The sequence below is a fragment of the Labrus bergylta genome, chromosome 8, assembly GCF_963930695.1.
Source record: "Labrus bergylta chromosome 8, fLabBer1.1, whole genome shotgun sequence".
NCBI lineage: Eukaryota > Metazoa > Chordata > Actinopteri > Labriformes > Labridae > Labrus > Labrus bergylta.
This window is the reverse complement of record NC_089202.1, coordinates 6,017,392-6,024,891: the sequence shown is the minus strand read 5'-3', so window position 1 is coordinate 6,024,891 and position 7,500 is coordinate 6,017,392. Positions and strand designations below refer to the sequence as shown.

Below are 7,500 nucleotides of genomic sequence, written 5' to 3'. Positions count from 1 at the left end.
TGTGTTCAAACTATACACAACCCTGGTATAATCTCAAACTGCCCATTTTGCCAGCAGGGAAGCATTACTTTCAAATTTGTTTAAAACTATGTTCTCAAAGCAGACAGACAGGTAGAGCACTAAAAGAGCCTTAAAACATCTATGACAATAAATAAAAGCATTGAAGGCATACTGTACAGTTAGTTAATTTGAATGTACATGCATTGTCCTTTACCTTCTTAAATGATGTCTTCACAGTTACATTTTACATGATACATTAACAAGGGGATTTTTTTTCCCACAGCATTTTAAATTGTTTTTACTGAGGTAATGACAGGAAACTACAAGCCTTAAATACTATAAAAAGTAATTCTCCCTCTCCTTAGTTTTTTCCTGTATTAAAAGTAGCTAAATAAATGTCTTTCTATGGGGACCTGACAGGAGGACCACCCTGGATCTGTAGCTGATGCACCTTTTAATGGTCCATCCTTCACTCTTTGTCCCAGAAGGCAGGCGGTGTAAGATTAGAAGACACAACTTTCACCCTGCTAATAGAGCAGGATCCCATTACTCCTGCAGCTAATGGGAATCCCTGGTAATGTTTGCTCTCTGCTCTGTCTCTGTATCTGTCTCTATAATTTAGAGTTTCAAATGTGTCTGCTTGTGCATTTGTCTACCTCGAGCAGACTACTGACTCTGCACAGATGAATTGATGTAAAAACGATTTTACTCAGCAGATGATAGAATTTAATCTGACAAATTTGTGTACCCATAAATGCCTAAATACAAGGTTATACGCATGCATCTGGGTTTGTGTGTCCATGTGTTTCACAGAGAGAGCAATGTGTTGCTGCCTGTAGGCATTTCATCTGGCTAAACTGAACTGAGCTGCTGGACTCATGTAGGTCATGGAGACTTCATCTCCTGCTCTTTTTCTGCCTTTGCCTCTGTCTCTCTCTCTCTCCCTGTCTCTCTCTCTCTCTCTCTCTGTGTCTCTCTCTCCCTGTCTCTCTTCCTCTCTCTGTGTCTCTCTCTCTCTCTCTCTCTGTCTCTGTCTGTCTCTCTCTCAGGGAAAGTAGGACAGCTCAGATTTCTGAAGCTGCTGCTGTGAAAGGCAGAAAAGGAGGGAAGAAAGTGAAATATGCAGGAGGAGAAATTGAGAAGCTGCTTAAACAGCAATAACATTCATTATCAAGCAAAAGTGATGAAAGTTTATTTTTTAACTGTGTTGACTTTTTGGCATGCACATCTGCTATACTATAAATATGTTCCTTTTTGAATGAACTTCTGCATTATTAATGTTACTGATCCATTAAAGAACTATTATTGGACATCATGTTAAAGCGACAGCTCAAGGTAAAAAATTGAGTCACACGACGATATGGAAGTGAACACTCCAATATGTGTCTTTTTCTGTCTACCAAATGAATACAAAGCCTAATGAAGCATGATAGACAGGTCCCTTTTATTTAAAGAGGAAATATAGACATGAACAGCCACATGAAGGGAAACAAATACTGTTACAAATTTGGCCTTAATCTTCAAAGTTTTGGTATCACAGAGCATGTTTAAAAGCTTTAAAGCTCCTTCACAGGAACATTGAGACAAAGACACACAAGCAACTGGACTCAAAGAGCTGGCTTTGGCATCTGTGTCAGGGGAGAGAGGAAAAGAGCGAGGCCGAGAGAGAGAGAGAGAGACGACACTGTGATCTTGGCATCTCCAGAGAAAACTCTGTGTTATGGGACAGTTTGTACAGAGCTATTGGACATACTGTGATTCCTCTGAACAGGAAATGACTGTTTGCAGTTGCTTGAGACGCTGGACGACTTCTTTTTACGCCCTAAGCACACATGGACCTTTAGGTGCCTCTCTGCTGTCTTCCTTTAACATTTATTACTTTTTCTTTTTACTGGTGATTCATATCTTTATTGAAGTTTCATTAACAGTCATCCCTAGAATCATTTCAATAACTTACTTGAACAAACTGTGACCTTTTTGTACTTGACAATGCTCGTCGTACAACCAGTGGAACATTTCCAGGATATATCAAAAATCATGCCAGTGATGTCATCATTTGTTTGTCCAATCACATTTCCCCCCGCCCCCTCCTTCTGCCCTCCTGCTGTAATTGGACAATGGCTCCAAATCAGCACTGGTCTGAAAGGACATTTGCTGCCTGGGGTTTGCTGGCAATCAGCCCCCAGTGTACAATTAAGCATCCGCCCCCACTTTTACTCCTGTTGGTAAAATATTTGGCTCCATGTGGGGTCTTTCTCAGCAGGAAGTGACAGCAAATACTGGAGAGACTGTACTTGCATCATCTTTACCCAGCCAAGGTTGCCTATAAGTAACGCTCTGTTTGCGTGTAAAGGCATTTTGACAGAACATAGCTATGTTTACTATTTCTAAAGGAAGTAATATATACACGCATGGACGTTTTGGTCAAGAATGTTGGGGGGTTGGGGGGCAAATAACAAAATAGATTATGGCCTTATACGTTTAGAAAATGTGTGATCAAAGAGCCCATATAAAGCGCTTTAATGGTTCTCCATGTTTTAATGACAGTTGACAGAAAAATATTGGGATTTTCTTTTTACAAATATTTTTAGGAGGCTTTTATGCCTTTTAAAGGTCCCATATTATGCTTTTTCTGGTTTTATATGCTCTTTAGTGTGTTTTCCAAGTGTCCTGTGCATGTTTAGGCACATCTATTTGCAAAAATTCAAAGTCCGCGGAAACGCGGCTTCTCCTACCTCCTCCTGTTAGCTGTAGCATTAGCCGTATGTAACACTCGGTTCTAGCCCCCCTCGATAAAAATTTGTCAGTCCGACGTCATTGTCAGTGTGAGATCACTGATCTAAGCCCATTGGCTCGTTGTGGCAAGCCCAGCAGCTCATGTTGCACGCCCGTTAACTTCTGTAGCACGCCCACGATATGCCGTAGCCTGCGGTAGCACAGTAGTGCTAAGGTGCTAATGTTTTTGCTCCCTCAGACGGAGCCAGAGTGGCTGCATTCCCAATATGGTAAAAGAGGCGGGACATTTCCGAGAACAGTGCTGAGCAGCTGACCAATTACGGCAGAGTGGATCGGCAGACCAATCAGATCAGACTTGGCACACGTGGGGACTCTGAACGTGGGCACTTCAGAGCCTTAGAGAGAGAGTCGAAGCGAGCCGGTGCGTGGAGCGGCAGTTCATGAAAACAGACACTTTTTTCAAACTTTAGCTATTGTGATCATACTTTAGTAGGTACATAGATTAAATATATGAACCCCAAAAAGGGCATAATATGGGCTCTTTAATGTAGAGGAGGAGAGCGAATGAAGTCAGAAAAAGGGATGAGAGAGGGAGGAATGACTTGCAACGAGAGCCGTGGGTTGGAATTGAACCCAGAGTGCCCGCTTTGAGGACTACAGCCTTTGTACATGGGGAACACAACTTAACCAGTAGGCTATCAAGTGCCCCTGATAGAGGGATTTCACCATGCATCAGAAGTTACTTGTCGGAATAGAATCCACAACTGTCAAACCAGTATAACCATTAGGCTACCGAGACGCAACTTAAAATAGACATTTAACCTCCTCTCTACCTTGAGATTACTTCTTCTTCTTCTTTTGTTTGGTTACTCTGTCTTTGTATAACAGTAATGTTCATGGCTTTTCTAAGACTCTGGCCTAAATCTGTGCTGCAGGACCTCCTTTGCTAATTAAATTCGACCCGGCTCAGCTCCAAAATTTTCCGACCTTCAACTTTGTGATCCTGAGTGGGTGTTAGGGCTCCATTATCCCTCACAGACAGAGCAGGCTCTGTGGGCTAACTAACTACACAATATACAGTGTACGGTCTAATGCATGGCTGCACAGGGGCAGGGATGGCAGCCCTCCACTGTACATGACTCTGTATTGTTGGTGTTCACTGGGCATCTTTACCCGCCTACCTTTCTCTCTATACCATCACTCCCCCTATCCACCCACCTCCCTCCCCCCCTGTCCACTGCCCACCAAATCCCTTTCTGCCATCTTTTGCTTCACTGAGCCCAGATAGGCCTTTATGTCTTGGGTCTTAATTTGACCCAGTAATTGGATGACAAGGGACAGTTCACCATCCCTTCCTCATGAGTCAGCAGAGTTTTCTTGGCTCACGCCTCCCACCTCTGCTGACTACAGGCGCTGAGCGGGTACGGCCAATTGTCCAAGACCCATTCAGCTTTTTTTTGTGTGTGTGTCCATCTCATCATCCGGATGCCAGCTTCCAGGGGGCGGCCGAGACCACACACAGACCTATATTACAGTTCGCAGGGCTTTATAGAGGGCACTTGTTACTCGGAATATGACGCTGGGGTGGGTCGTGTGAGCTAAATCAGCTTATCAATGGCTACAGTTCTTTTTTGGCAAGACGTAAAGAGGTTTTGTAGGGCAGCGACGGAGCAGATAAAGCTAAATGTGGACAGTGGAGGGGTTTGTTTTGGCAAGACTGATGACCTGCTATAAGCCAGGGCCTTGTATCTACCGATATAGAAGGCAAGTAAAGTCCCTGTTCAATAAATTTGTGAAGCCAAGACAATGCTACATTGTTTGTGAAAAGGAAGTTATCTAAAATCTTAAAATCTGATCAAGATATGTTGAAATGTAGATTTTCCTCTCCTGCCATAACCGGGTATTTTCCCCTAGAGCCTGTTGCTTGTAACTTGGTGTAACTGCTTGCTTATAAAGTCTAGTTTTACTCAAGGGCTCTTTGAATATCATGTTATATTGTTAAAATCAAATTTTAAACTGCTCTTACATATTATCAATTCCAGTCAATTTCTTCACCTTACTTCCTTGTTTTAGCACCAACTGTTGTAATGGTACCAGAAGAGTTTGAACAATTGGATGCTGATATCTTGAATGGTAGATGTCCTTTAATGGCTGTGGTGGCCTCAAGGCATGGCTTTGGTCCTGAGGTACATGCTCATTAGCTAGAATGGTCCCTTTGTTTCAATCTTCCAGGAAGAGTTTAGGTGCAGGGTTGAATTTGCATATTATGTGACATGACTAGACACTGTCTGGAACATGTATGTTTAGTTTTAAATAAATGTGATTAGCAGTCTTTTATAATGTTTTTTTTAATAATATTACCATCACTGACTGTTCTCTCCCCTACGCTCATTATCCAGGTTGTCTCCCTTTTTAAACAGCTTCAAATTGCCTGCATGTAATGGATCCTTTAAGTGTGAGTGTATGCCTAATGGCTAATAGTCTTTTAGGATCGTAATCTCCCACAGTAACTCCTATCTGATGTAATGGCATGTAATGTGTACGTAATACCAGTGGAACTATTAATAGAGCAGCAGCCAATTCTCAGAGAGATGGATGCGTGTGAGTTGCTAGACGTGCACACACACGCTTGTGTAAATACTTTGCACAAAGCACGTTCTCACACAGCGCAGTTTACTTTCTCTTTGTCTCGTTGAGCCCCATCTAGTTTCTGTTGAACTGTGTGTGTGTGTGTGTGTGTGTGTGTGTGTGTGTGTGTGTGTGTGTGTGTGTGTGTGTGTGTGTGTGTGTGTGTGTGTGTGTGTGTGTGTGTGTGTGTGTGTGTGTGTGTGTGTGTGTGTGTGTGTGTGTGTGTGTGTGTGGCAACTATAATATACACCAAATGTCCAATATGTCTCAAGGTTTTCATGTATGAACATCTGGGTGCCTGTGTGTCTGATGGTATGTGTGTGTTTTGGGTGTGTGTGTGTGTTTGAGTTGCCTGAAGCTCTCAGTCGTTCCTTAGGGGATTACATCACAAGGAAGTTATCAGACCTGAGTCATCACAGAGGTTGAGAGGCCCTGCTCTGTTCTGCTCTTCCATTTAAATGAGGACACGGTTAAAAGCATCGAAGATACAGATAAATCTTTAGGAATCGTTTTTTACTTCCTTTTATACTTTCCTTCATTTTTTCCTGTCTTGCTTCAAACTCCCATACTTGAGTCACTTTCTTTCTGTGTCTTTTCTTCCTTGCTTTTCTTCTGCCCATAATACTTTCTCTTTCATTCATCATTTATGTCTTTCTTTAATGCCTTCATTCTCCCCTTCTTTACTTCTTTCTTTCTCTCTTATCTTTACCTACACGTCTTCTCCTTTAAGACGATGAAGAAGTAGAGTAGGTCAGCTGAAATGTGTCATGTCGCTGTCAGTTCTATCTGCTATCTCATTCCTTTCACTCACGTGGCAGTCTAATAATTTTCCAACAGTGAAAGATAAGATTTCCATATCCCACACTTAGTTTGTTCATTTTATTTGTTTGCAGCATTTGCTTAGACAGCCTATAAAGTCACCTGTGGCACATACAAACCTTAATGTGTTAAGGAGCTGTTTTTCTTATAATATTTTATTTCATCAGAAGTTGGTTATTATTTATTATTGCTTACTTTTTGAGATGGCATCTCCTGCCTTTATGCTCTCACAATGTATTTCCTCCTTCAATTGTTTTTTGTTTGAGTTAAGTAGATCCCCAAAGAAACTAAGATGCTGTTTTAAGTTCATCTCAAATTAAACTACCATACGATTCTGAGCTTCTTCTTGAATCCTCTACAATTAATGCTCCACAATTTGTTGCCTACATATACATATCAGTGACTGACCTGGGATACTGCACATGTATTCAGCCTGAATTCGACCTCTAAAGATCTGACTATCCCTGTTCATATAAGACTGTAACTCCTTACTAAACCAGATCATTAAACAGGATTTATGTTAATGCTGTATGTCAAATAGGATTTTAGAGCTTGCAGTGTTATGTTTTTGCCCTGCTGATTGAACATAGTATAGTCAGTGGGGATTATTTCCCTCATATTTTTACATTATATTCAGAATTTTCTATTCTTATTATTTAATTATGTGCAGTTTTTCCCGAATCTAGAAATTACAACTAAATAACTAACCATTGTTCTTTTTGGTCATCACAGAATGAGATGACAATATATGAGGTTAACAATGTGTTTTACATCTGAGTTGAACTAACCTTTAAGCTTTGGAGCCTGACATTAGAATTGACTAACGAGACTTAAACTTGTTGTATAACCCCACCTCAGGGTTAAGATAATCCTGCAGTTATGTCAGTTTTAAAGCCAGGTCAGGTAACACAGGGTTTGTTGACTTATTGTCAGCAAAGGTTAAACATAGCAGTACTCATATTTCTCCGAACTGTGGCAAAAAGTTAGACGTCTATGTGTATCTATAGTCTTATGTCAAAAGGTCTGTGGTTAACAGGTTTAGTAACTTTAATAATTATTGAGTTCAAAAACTTGTATTGCAGCATCTCTGATGTGTGCTGCCTCCTTGGGGCTTTCCCCTCTGGCTGACTTACTGTGACGTAGACGAGGGTGTGTGTACTGGTCTATGTGAGGAGGTGTGTGGGGGGGAGAAACAGCTGTGCTGGCTAGATATGTAGTTAACAGTAGGAAGCATTCATAGTGCACATTCTGCTGCAGTGTGTCACCAGACAGTCTCTCTCTCTCTCTCTCTCTTTCTTTCTCTCTCTCTCTCTCTCT

At 41.4% G+C, this 7,500-nt stretch overlaps 1 protein-coding gene across 6 annotated transcripts in view; it reads left to right on the top strand.

Annotated features, from left to right (window-relative positions):
* The window catches only part of grb10b (growth factor receptor-bound protein 10b), a 69,540-nt gene that overhangs the window by 44,150 nt on the left and 17,890 nt on the right, over positions 1-7,500 (top strand). The window contains exon 1 of one of the 6 annotated variants that reach the window (XM_020656957.3): positions 1-7,500. This exon is cut by the window's left edge and continues 3,349 nt beyond it; it is cut by the window's right edge and continues 1,794 nt beyond it. The exons of the other annotated variants lie outside the window; for them this stretch is intronic. The gene's annotated coding sequence lies outside the window, so the exon portion shown is untranslated. 6 annotated transcript variants of the gene reach the window in all.